The following is a 12926-nucleotide window of genomic DNA, read 5'->3' as shown; positions in this document are numbered from 1 at the left end:
GGGTCTTTATTCTGTTCCTTTTTTTTTTTTTACCCCCTGTATAGGTATCCAAATATTCCAATGATTTGTTGAAAAAACTACCCTATTTTCCCTTTGTAGAAAATCAACTGAGCATATTATTTCTATCCTTACATCCAAACCATCTCATCTTGATTACTGTAGCTCCATATAAAGCCTAGAAATCAGGTAATCTAAGCAGTCTACATTTCATTCTTTTTCAAAATGGTTTTGACTAGTCTAGATCTTTCGCATTGGCACATAAGATTTAGAATCAGCTTATGAATCACTACAAAGAAGCCTAGGGTTGTGTGGGATCTGTAGGCCACTTTGGGGAAATTGGCACTAACAATATTGAAATGAAAATTTCAGTTTTACTTATTTAGGCAATACACTTTATCCATGGGCAGGGACCATGTTTTATTTATTTGTATATCCGACACTTTGCCATACAGCATTATGCAGAATTGATGTTCAAGAAATAATGGTTGACTTCAAGAATGACGAGCCCTAGACATGGCATATGGTTTACTTTACCTTCCAATGGGGTCAGCATTACCGAACTGAGATAATTTGCTGACGCATGCATAGTTTCTTCCTGGCAGAGATGTCATTTTTAAATGTTGATGGCTGGGAGATTAGTGTAAGACCTCTAGGCACAGGGCATCTTAAAATTTCCCCTAATGGTAGATAACATCCGTTAGCAGCAGTTTTATCTCTGACAGAAGTCTGAAGTTCTACCTTACACTACTCTTCCAGCTTTTCTTGACCTTATCCAGCATTTGCACATGAATCTTCAGCTTGCCACATAGAGACGCTGTCCCCCCCACCCCCACCCTTTTTTTGATGTGTTCCAACCCTGCTGGCCTCTGGTGCTGGCTTTGCTCTCTGTTAGGAACACTCTTGTACCAGACAGGCCCATGAAGAACTTCTTCACTTCCTAAAGTCTTTGCCCATCTGTCCCATCCCAACAAGGCCCACTAGGATGTCCAATGTCATACCGTAACCACCTGGCTCCGCCTCATGCAGGTCCACCTCCAGACCCCAATCCCTGGTCCTCTTCTCCACTCTTGTCACAGTAGTTCGCCTGGTAACAAACTGCATGATGTACTTACTACACCTTTTGTGGAGTATGTGTCTCCTATCAGTAGAACAGCTGCTCTGTAGGCAGGAATTGTCAGTTTGTTCATAAGGGCATCCTAGTTACTCAGAGCAGTGTCTAGCTTAGTGCTCAGCAGATTTCTGTTGCATAAATGAGTGAGTCTCTGCCTCCCCTCACCTGTGGCTACAACAAGCATGACTTCAGCTTTCGTGGATGTGGTGATGCAGGTGGGAGGAAGAGGGAAGTCTTGAGAGCCATACCCTTACCAGCTTCCCTGGTTCTGTTCTAAGCTGGGAAGTGCTAACTTACATGAGGATCGTGTATAAAAGGGAGCTTTAGATGTACTCTTTTCTCTCAAAATTATGTGACAAGACTCATCAGAGGTAGGGAACCCTGATAAGGGCACTGGGCTGAACTTTAGGCTCTGAACTCGGAGTCTGGGATTTAGCTGAGAGTTTAGGTGGATGAAATGGATTAAGTGACAGAGCGTGGTCACTGAAGATTCACTCAGCTCAGAAATGTTAGAAAAATCACTGAACATAAAGCTCAACATACTTCATAATGTCCATGGAAAGCCCATTAAGGTAAGGATAAATTCTAGGAAATATTACAGAATAGCCATGTGTAAATTTAGTACCAATATTGAATACTTATTGATTTTAAAGAATATATATGCGTATGCTACAATGCTAGTACACCATTTTAAATAGAAAAATTACCCCACATGACTCACCTTCACTAAAAGAGGGACTATGAATCTTTAAAATTGTCTAACTGCTAGTATATTTACATTTCTCTACTTTTTACTGGTGCCAAACCATTTCAAATATAATAGTTCTAGAAACCAAATGTTTTACAGAAGATAAGCTAGTCAAAACCAGAACCATCTAAGGTTTCAGGGCATGGCGCTCCATTAAACATCACCCAGGTCCACGTGAATGCTAAGATTCTGCATGGGCCTCTTCTGCTTCCCTGAGATGCTGGTCTTCAGGTGTTACTACTCTGTGTGGGCCTGGCTTCCTGGCTTCACGGAATGCAATTTTTCCCAGGATTTATTTGAAGTGTTATAAGCAGGTAGTTGAATAAACTAGGAACAGTCTACCTGGAAATCCAGGGAGTGAGGAGCTAAGGCCACAGGCGAGGCAAGCTTCACGCGCTAATGCCCTTGCTGCCTGGCCAGGTCTGTCCTCAGAGCTCCTCGGGTTTCATCCATCTTCGGTGACTGGCAGCCCAGCAGCTCCCTCACCTTCCGTGAGCCACAAAGATGTCTGGGCCATCTGTGTCCTCGAGACAGGAGAGGGCGTATCAGCATTTCCCCTTCCCCACGAGCTCCATTGACATTCTTCAGTAAAATACACAAAAGAACAGATTGCAGTTCATCTATAGGGCAACTTCACATTTCACCAAGCTGGATGGCGCACCAATCTCCTCCACACACAACTGGGGTCGTCTGAGGCTGGATGCCAAAGCCAAGAGCTGAGTGTGAATTTTTGTTTGGCTTCTGTAAGAAGAGTTAATGTGGCATTTATGAAAGCTCACAGAGAAATTTCCCAGAAATCACCACTGCAAAAGTAAGTTCAAAAGGAGCTCAGCCCTTAACATTTTACACTGTGTATGAATCATCTGTGGAGCTATAAAACCTACAGTTGAAATGTTCAGGAAACCCTGTCAATTCTTTTGCCTTTGAAAGAGATTTCTGTTGTCATACACACAATTTCAAATGTTTAATAGCATGCAGAAATAGAAAGTAATCAGAGAGTGTCAACGTGAATCAAATCCAGGAATTTAAGGAAAAAAAAGATAAAATTAAGACAAAATTTACTTTAATGACCACAATTTTGCTGTAATTTTTTAGATTCCCTTGGCAATTGCCCAATTTAACCAGAACCAGTCCCACTGAAGTTGGTTGGGATACAGTAAGTAACTAAGTACAACATTTGGCGATGAACTTAAGGTTCACAGGAGGAATTAATTGAAACCTGCACAGGCAGTTTCATTTCTGTATGCTTAACGTTCTGTGACCCCAGGTCCTTCAATCTTCAGTGATGTTTACTGCCTTTCAGCAGCTCTGCAATAATCTTTAAGACTGTATCAATAATAAGTCAAAGAAACCACCAAAACTTTTTCTAAAAGTAGGTCTTTTTGAGTTTGGTAAAGTGTAAGTTTTAAAAATCACAGTTTAGGACCCTATAAGCTATTTAATATGGCGTGTCTAATTTTTATGAGAATTTTTAGGAGAATACCACTATAATGATTAAATTTATGGATGCAGCATATAAGAAGTTAAATATAAAGAAAAATGTAAAGAAATAACTATCACAGAAAATGAGCTTGGCTTGTTTTTTTTTTTTTAATGATTGATGAAAACAACTCTAGCACCTAACATACCCAGCTCATAGAATTTTCAAAAGTAACAGATAGTTTGATTCACATCATGTGCCTTCCCTTCTGTGCTTTTGGAGTAGTCCGTATACACTGTATTGTGGCATACCTTATGTCTACTAAAGGGCACCCACATGGAGTGAACGCTGTGTTGAATTTTGAACAAATATATCCAGTCTTGTTGCTACCACCACAATCAGAAACAGGAAATTTCCCATAACCCCAAAAAGATATGAAATAGTCCCATCAGGTTTGTGCCCTATTGTGGTCAGTAATCTTCTACATCCTGGCAATCAAAGATTTGCTTTCTCTCACCAGAGATTTGAATTTTCTAGCTTCATATACATGCACTGATGTAGAACATATCCGTTTGTGTCTGGCTTCCTTCACTCAGGGTGATGTTGTTGAGATTTATCCATGTTGTTAGTACATGGCTTTTCTCACCAAGCAGCATTCCATCGACCATAATTTGCTTATCCATCTATCTTCTCATGGGCATATGAACTGTTTTTAGCTATTCTGAATAAAGCTACTATAAGCATTCATGGACTAGTCTTTGTGTGGACTTATGTTTTCATTTCTTTTGGATAAATACCTGGGAGTAGAATTGCTGGGTTATATGGTAGGTGAGTATTTAATTTCATAAGAACTTGCTGTTTTCGAAAGTGCACCATTACATTCCCACTAGCAATGTATGACACTTGCAGAGGCAGCATATCTTCATAATATTTGCTATTATCAATCCTTTAAATTTTAGCAATGTTAATGGGCATGGGGTGGTATCTCACTGAGGTTTAATTGCACTTTCCCAAGGACTGGTGATGTTGAGCACCATTTCATATACCCACTGCCCATTTGTATATTGGGTTTTTGTTTTATTTTGCTTTTTTTTTTTTTTTTTTTGCCATTTCTTACTTGGGTTTTTGTCTTATTCTTGAGTTGTAATTTGTTCTTTGAGTACTCCGGATTCAAAAAGTAGGCCAGGGATCCCAGGGTGGCGCAGCGGTTTGGCGCCTGCCTTTGGCTCAGGGCGCGATCCTGGAGACCCGGGATCGAGTCCCACGTTGGGCTCCCAGTGCATGGAGCCTGCTTCTCCCTCTGCCTGTGTCTCTGCCTCTCTCTCTCTCTCTCTCTCTCTCTCTGTGTGTGACTATCATAAATAAATAAAAATTTTAAAAAAAGAAATAAAAAAAAAGTAGGCCAAATATATGTATAGCTTTTCTCCTTATTTTCTTAATGGCATCTTCTGAAAAGCAAAAAAGTTCAAATTTGATAGAGTTCAATTTATCAATCATTGTTCTTCATTTTGTGCTTTTCATGTCCTATCTGGGAAAAAAAAAAAAATCTTCGCCTATCCAAGGGACAGATTTTCTCCTATGTTTTCTTCTAGAAGGTTTAGAACTTTAAGTTTTTAATTTATTTTGAGCTAATTTCTGGAATGGTAAGAGTCAAGTTTCATCTTCTTCTGTATGGATATACAAATATTCCAGAATAGCTTGGTTAAAAAACTAATCTTTCCTCCTTGGCATCTTGTTGAAAATTAACTGACCATGTACATATATGTGAGCCTATTTCTGGACTCCACTATGTTCCATGCCTCTATATTCTGCTTCTTCCCTAGTGAGTTTAAGATTCTTATTTTAATTCAATAAAAATTGTATATATTCAAGGTATACAACATGATGATTTGATTTCTACATGTAGTGAAATAATTACTGCAGTTAACCTAATTACCATATAACATGTCCATCTCATCAAATAGTTTCTTCTCTTTTTCTTTCCTTTTGGTGGTAAGAGCACTCTTAATGAACTTCCAGTATTCAATACAGGATTGTTAACATATTTACCATTCTATACATTAGATATCTGGACTTACTGCATGTAACTGCAATTTTGTGTCCTTTGACCATTATTTCTGCACATTCCCACCTCTCCTCCCTGGCCAATGACCTAGGTTTAAAGTAGGTCTCAGAATCAGGTATGTCTTCCAAATTTTTCTTTTTCAAAATTATTCTGGTTATTACAAGTTCTTGAATTCTCAAATAAATTTTGGAAACAGCCTGTCAGTTTCTACCAAAAGGCTCCTAGGAATTTTGACTAGGTTTAGTCTGTAGGATCAATTTGGGAATGACTGACATTCGGCAGTACTGCATCTTCTGGTCCATCAACGTGGGACCTCTGCTTACCCAGTTCTTCAGTAATTCTTCTGAGTAGGGGCTTGTGGGTTTTTTTTTATTGTTCAGATCTTGAACATGCTTTAAAAAATGTATCCCTAACTATTACCATTTTTTCTAATCTCTTTCCAGTTTTGCTTTAAAAATTTAATTTTGTTGGCTATATTTTTCCACTTTTTCATTAAGCCACAGGGACTCCAGATCAGCAGATTTCACCTTGCATGCTCTTTTCTTCAAGTACTATTTCAGTTCATGAAAGAAGACATTCTCATGCTGTTCCAACAGATGAGGGAATACTAGGCTTCCTGGTCATGGGACTTTCTTCCAGCACACACTCGTTGGAGAAGACAGACCAGAACTGCACATGAGCCCACAGTGTTTCAGGCAGGCTCTCGTTGGGTTTGGTAATGCAGTATAACCTATAATAACTCTGCCGTTCTCTTCAGATTGCTGTAATAAATTTGACAGACATTGATGATGTGATCATCTATCAAAGGAGTTGTAAAATAAATGTGATCTTAACACCTTTGGACTTATCTACTTATAGATTCAAAGCCTGAAAGAAACCTCACGTGTACAGATCTAGCCATGTGCTTTCTAAGTAGTATTAACTTCTCAATGTGGAATGTACTTTAAAAGTATGCAATTTTAATATATGTGTGTAACTTTAATAACTAAGTATATCATTGAAATACATATGTAATTTCTGGTCAAAATTCATCTAGAGCAAAAAATAGTTTTAAAAAGCTCAAAAATGCCTTTACATGAAAGGAACTAGGCTTAATATTTTAGAAACAATACTAGATACAATGTCATATCCACATGTATTAGCATGTTAGAGAGTCTATAATAAAGATAAAAATTCCTTATTTACAAAATCTCCCTCTTTCCTTCCTTCTCTCAGAAATAATAGTAACTATGAGGGAAAGTGGAAAATTAGAGAGGCATTTAATGTGTCTTATACCAACAGGCCTCTTTGTTAGTCACATACTCACTGAGAACTATCCTGAGAATGTATGTGCATATGTCTTAATCTGCATTTTGTTAAAACTGAGGAACATCTGAATCCAGTGTCAGCTTTCTTTATATACTATAAAAAATCTGAGGGAATTTTTCTTATTTTAAGAGCAAAAAATTGGAGATGTTTCCAAATCCACACACAGTTGTTAAGTGGCTGCTTACAATAAAACTGGGGCAGAGAAGGCAAATGATTGAACAGATCTCGTTCCTGGATGGGGAGTGACTTCCCCATGTTATCACAGAAGCAGCAGTAATTTGTAAACTAATCCTTTGCAAAGGCAGGATGCCCAAGAAACAGTATTAACTAAGTAGCTTCTTTGGAGTGTGGACATTTTACTTTGTTGATAATTCCTAATTTAATAGCGGTCTCATATCAATATATGCCAAAGTGCTTCCTCTGGCAACAGAGTAGCATGCTGCCACAGTATGTTTTCAATTACAGTTCTCCGGTGGTAGTCCACACAGCATGCTCCAGGATGTTAAATACTTCCACTGAACGCCTCTCTTTGTTCCTATTTCATGTTACTGAACTTGTGGAATCTCAGTGCTGAAAACCAGCACCAGCCTGTACCAGCATGAGCTTGGATCCACCTACAAGTGAACCCGCACCATGAGACTGGGGCAGTGAGTGCCACCACGTAGGATACACAGTGACACTGGGACAACTCTGTGAGTAGGCCAAGAAGGTAATACTTTCATTTTACAAAGCAAAAAAAGGAAGTTCACAGAGATCCGCGGGCCAGTGCCCAGTCTAGCAGCAGGGGCTGGGCTAGAACTGTGTGGTGCTGGTGACTCAGAAACCCAGAGCATCACTACGAGGGGCCCGACCCACAGTGACAGAGGCCACGGCTCCCACTTCTTTTCTCCTGCCTTGTTTCAAGTCAAGTGGCCTTTGTTTCCTGTATGGCTCTGGTTCTCAGTGGCCAGGGGAATGGGCAGCAGAGGGTCCCCCGTGGGACCCCTGTGGTAAGCAGAGGGTGCACCCTGCCGCCGTGGGCAGCTCTCAGGGCTATGCCTCGGCTCCTTTCCCTCTGCAGGGACTCTGGACAGAAAGACTCAGAGCCACGCTTACGTTGTTTCTCAAATCCCAGAGAGTGTATTAGTTAGAAGACTGAAACTTTCCTTCTTTTCGTAAGCTTTTCCAAGGATATCACTAATTAAATGATTGTGATAATTAATCAGGATTCCAAAGATCTATGTTTTGTTCTCATTGTTGCTATCAGTGAACAGTAATAGACTCCAAATTTTCCTCATTTGTTACATTAAAAAAAAAAAACCCAAAATGCTAAATTAATATGATATAGGAAAGACTTGTAACTTTAAAGAAACTGGCATATATTGTGGCTTAAAAATATTAGCCTTTGAGAAATTGATTTGTATTAGTACAGTATTCTTTCTACTTGATTTATTATGGAAAGGCATTTTCTGTACTGAAAGCCAAGTAATACTTTTCCAACTTCTTTGGATAAGTGTTTTTCCCCCCCCTGAATAGAAACATATTAATGTTTAAACAGTATTTTAGAGGAAGCAAAACTTATCAGAGTAGTGAACAAAGTAAAATGTTAAACTCTTTAACTAGCAGCATGATTCAAATAAACAAGTCAAGGTGATGCCTATAAAAAATACCGAGAGTCTTCTTCAATATCTTATTAAAATAAGATCTAAAAAAAAAAATAAATAAGATCTGCTCACAATTATGCTCAACTTTTGAAGATGCAGTCAGTCTTATGGGTCACTAGCATGTCACGCTGTATTAGCAAAGGTAATCCATATGGCTGAGAGTTAGTACATTATAACATTCTAAAACTATTGTGGATTTTTCTAGTTTATACTGAGAGACTGAAATATATGAACATATCTTTAATAGGGAAAAAATTTCAACTCCACTCAAATTCAGAATCAAATCCAATGATCTTTAGTGAACCTGAGAAATCTGGTTCAGTTATGTGATATTTTGTTTACTATAAACTCAGGACCTACTCTTTACTGCCTCTGACCCCTGGAAACTCTCCACCAGAGTGGATCATGCTTGCTTAAATGAATTTGCATTTTCTAATTGCTGGCAGCATTTCTGACCAAGAACTTAGCATTATTTAATGTCACAGAAACAGTGTGGGATTTTTCTTGATCATCATCTGATTTTTTAAGTTTGGAGCACTATGGTGTGTACTTGGTTTTCAATATTCTTTTTGAATATTGAATTATTATTAAAAAACTTAAATTGCAATAAACTGAAATCATGTTTTCAGACCTATAAACAGGGCATAAATCTACTTGTATACTAAACCTAACTAAACTCTAAAAATAAAGCACATAAAATTTTGATATTGGATTAAATGGACATAAAACCAGTATTCATGTATTATAAACAAAAATTAAGTATTTAATTTACTGGTCTCGTTAAACTTTTTTTTAAATTTTTATTTATTTATGATAGTCAGAGAGAGAGAGAGAGAGAGAGAGAGAGAGGCAGAGACACAGGCAGAGGGAGAAGCAGGCTCCACGCACCGGGAGCCCGATGTGGGACTTGATCCCGGGTCTCCAGGATCGCGCCCTGGGCCAAAGGCAGGTGCCAAACCGCTGCGCTACCCAGGGATCCCTGGTCTCGTTAAACTTTACGATGGTCTTTGGTAGGGATGAATTAGAAGGTTCAGGTGCCTCCAAAAAAGGAATTTGATACTTTTTTCCTTCTCCTGATAACTTTATTTGCTGAGAAAAGACATTAAAAATCATAGCACTCCTCTCGGAGATGTGCTCAGAGTGGCTCAGGTTCATTAAAGGTAGGTGGGGTGTGGCACACGCTGGGGATGACATAGTACGTAAAGTTCCAGCTCTAGTTTTGCTAACTGCTGGCCAAGGAAATCTGAATAAATCACTTAGCTTACTAAAGTCAATTTCATTTTCTAGAAAGTAAGAACAAGATCTGATTTCCTTATCTCAGAGGGTTGTTATCAAACGATGTAAGTTGTCTATGATATGCTATCAAATGATAAAAGCTTTTATGCCAAGTATGGAACAAACATTAAAAGAGATAGCATAATTTTTTAAAAAAAGACCTGTAAGCGGCCTGGCAGTTTCCATTCCTCCCTCCCAGACCCTCATACAACTGCAGGTCCAGCCGCTCAGGGTAAGACCAACAGCATGCCACCAAGAAATGCCACTGTCCTGAAACCCCTATTGCTTGTCTTCTGATCCGTGGCCACATATCTCTCAGCCACTGGGCTGCTGAGGAAGACACCGGATCCTCAGGGAACATCGGGGCGCTTATGGCGCTTCCAAATTTGAACCCAGAATGTCCGCTCCTTTCCCTACCAATAGCTATGCTTGCAAAACCCAGCCATTTTACTTTGCTAAGCTCTGGTCACAGCAAATGTTTCTTCTAACCTGAAGTCTTACCCTCCAGGACTACCTGACGACTGATTAAATCACTCAAAAATAACAGCATCAACAATAACAGCAATGAGGAGGATGAATCTGTGAGAGGCCTCTGCTGTGGGAACTTAGCAAAGAGACAGGAAAGACTCAGAGGACACCGCTTCTGTTATTTCAGCACCTTCCACTTTGGGAAATCACCCAGGGATCTGCCGATGCTGCAGCCCTAACCGGCAGGAGCTGGTGTGTGGCTCCCACGGCGCCAGGCAGGGCCTGCCCACACCTGCCTGGCCCTGTGCACACCCTGGGTGTGAGGGCGATCCAGGAGTGGGCACCGAAACACGGGACCGCAGAGTGTGACGCAGCTCAGCTGGCACCACCCCGATGGTGAAACCAAGGGACAAGGCTGTGGCGGCAGCACCTTGAAATCACAGATGGGCTCTCAGCACAACAGCAAAATGTTTCCTGCCACGCTCTTCTCCCTGGGATCCATATGGCGTAACTGGTTGGCTTGGTTTTTGAAAATCATGTTCTCGGTTCATAAAAACCTATTACAGTGGCAGCAGTATTAAGAAAACTAAGTGATGATAAAAGGTAAAAAAAAAAAAAAAGAAGAAGAAGAAAAGAAAAAAAATCCAAAGAACCTTACACCTGGGAAGTAAGCCTTTCAGGAATAACAATGAGCAGAGCTGATGAGTTTCTTTGGAAGAAAAAAAGTTATAATTCATCAATTTCTTAAAAAGGCAACTGAAAAGAAATGACAAGACCTATCAGTGATAAAAGTTTCTTTTTTATTTTACATAATTTGGAACCACCAGAGACAGATTTAATTTGCCATTTTAGAACAAAATTTCAATGTCTGCTTGTTAGATGCTACAATATTTTTATCTAGCTACCCGCTGTGTGATGAAGAGAGGAAACAGAGGCGGTGCTCATATAGACAGTGACGAAAATTCTGCACTTAACAGGCACCACACTGATTGCTGGCCACTGGAGTATTAGTGTGAACGGCATCACAGATGAACAGCAAGGGGCTCGGGTGACAGAGTCTGAGCTTTTAATGTCTACTGAGTGTGCTGAACGAAATGCAAGTTTGTCCAAATCAACACTGTCAGCTGAAAATGCTCATTACAAATTAACTTGATAATTATTCCAATCACCTCCAATAATTACCAGATTTTCTTATCTAGGAGGAGATAAGTTAATTTCATATATAGCAAAGATTCAAGAGTGGTGCTCTGGGAAGGGGGCTGTGGAGAGTGTCTCATTTTTTATAAGCTCAGGTATTTTAATAATGGGTTTTAAGGTTAGATTGCCTTTAATAGGATGCTTTGTAGAAAAGTTTAACACTTTCCACAGAGACAGGCAATTTCCAAACCTTTAAAGATATAAAATATGGAAAAGTTACAAAAGGAAAACACATTAACACATTCGCAGAACATTAATAAACCCCTACACTTGTAGGTACATGTTTGCAGTGTTCCTCCCGGAGACCACCTTTGACAGCAGAGACATGTTGCTGAATCTCTAGCTCTATGAAGACCACATATTCGTCTTTCTCCTAGATTAATCCTGTGAAGAAGCCCATCATAAAGACTCAAAATGATTTTGCTATATCCTGAACTCTCATTTTAAGCCAATAGAGAAGAGTGGAAAATGGGAAAATGTGCTATTTCAGAGCTCAGTTACAAAGCCACTAAATCCTACAAGTCTCATACCAGCATTTGGATAACACTTTCGATTTTATGTGACATATATTTTAGAATACATTTATAGCATACGTTTATAGTTTTTATAGCTTAAGGCAAAGTAAAATTGTAACTGGAAAATAATCCACATTTGCAATGAAACCACTCAGGAATCTTCCTGGAGACCATGCACACGTCTAGCATGCTGAATTCACTTGTATTTCCTCATGCCCCATGCCAGCCACATCCTATCTCTCCTTCGGGGGCCAGGAGCACTCCATCAGCTTCAGGGAGCTTTCTGAACTCTTGCAGGCCTCCCCGACACCTTACCCTTCGCAGTACTTGAGCACTTTTAGTTCACAGCACATGACTCAGCCCTGCTCTGCAAACTTCATTACATTGTCCTTTACTTGCCTTCCACAGGGCTGGTTAGCCTTTTCTGACTCCAGAAATGGAGCTTCAGGGAAGTCAAAATGGTACCCTGAGCTGCCCTGATTTCCCACAGTGGCTAGAGCAGAGTGATAGGTAATGGGCATGTGTTGATCTGGCTTGTGAGCTTCCTAGGGAGTCACCTACAGGTCCACAGATGGCATTTGCAAGTGACCTAGAGCAACACGGACATCAATGGCACTGGCTTCAGTCACCTCTCACCCCCCAACAGTACCCAGTGCAGGGAGCAAATCTGTATCGTGTACGTGTACTGGGCTCTGCACCAGGTGAGCTGTGCTAAACACTTGCAGTCTCTGCAGCAAATGGCTGTTCATACAGGCAGAGAAAAGGCCATGGTCAGTAAAAACATGCCCAAGCACATCCTTCCGTAGGTGTTAGAGTCGTACTGGTTCCCTCCTTAGCCCTCCACCCTCCTCTCTTGTTATCACATGAATCTTGGCATCAGAGATGCCAACCAATTGCCTGGCCTCACCTTCCCCAAGGGACAGGGAGCAGAGTCAATACTGGCAGTGCTGGGGTTCCCTGTGTGTGGCTGGATTTGGGCTTCATCTGACATGGAATTTTTTTAGCACATAAATGTCTCAAAATCTTTCTCAGCAACACACTCTTATCTAAAAGAATTGTAATGTCACTAATGCTTGAAAATCTCCTGCAAAATCTTTCCGGGTTGGAAACTATCCTCCTTAAACTGAAGGGAGAAAACACTGAGAATCAGAAATGCAGTTATCAACATTGTGGGCG

General features: G+C 40.1%; 1 protein-coding gene across 1 annotated transcript in view; it reads right to left on the bottom strand.

The window, feature by feature from the left end:
- The window catches only part of ZNF407 (zinc finger protein 407), a 448632-nt gene that overhangs the window by 70193 nt on the left and 365513 nt on the right, over positions 1 to 12926 (bottom strand). The window lies entirely within an intron of this gene.

Source organism: Vulpes lagopus, chromosome 24 (genome assembly GCF_018345385.1).
Source record: "Vulpes lagopus strain Blue_001 chromosome 24, ASM1834538v1, whole genome shotgun sequence".
Lineage (NCBI taxonomy): Eukaryota > Metazoa > Chordata > Mammalia > Carnivora > Canidae > Vulpes > Vulpes lagopus.
The sequence above is the reverse complement of the archived record's forward strand: the minus strand, read 5'-3'. Positions and strand labels throughout refer to the sequence as shown.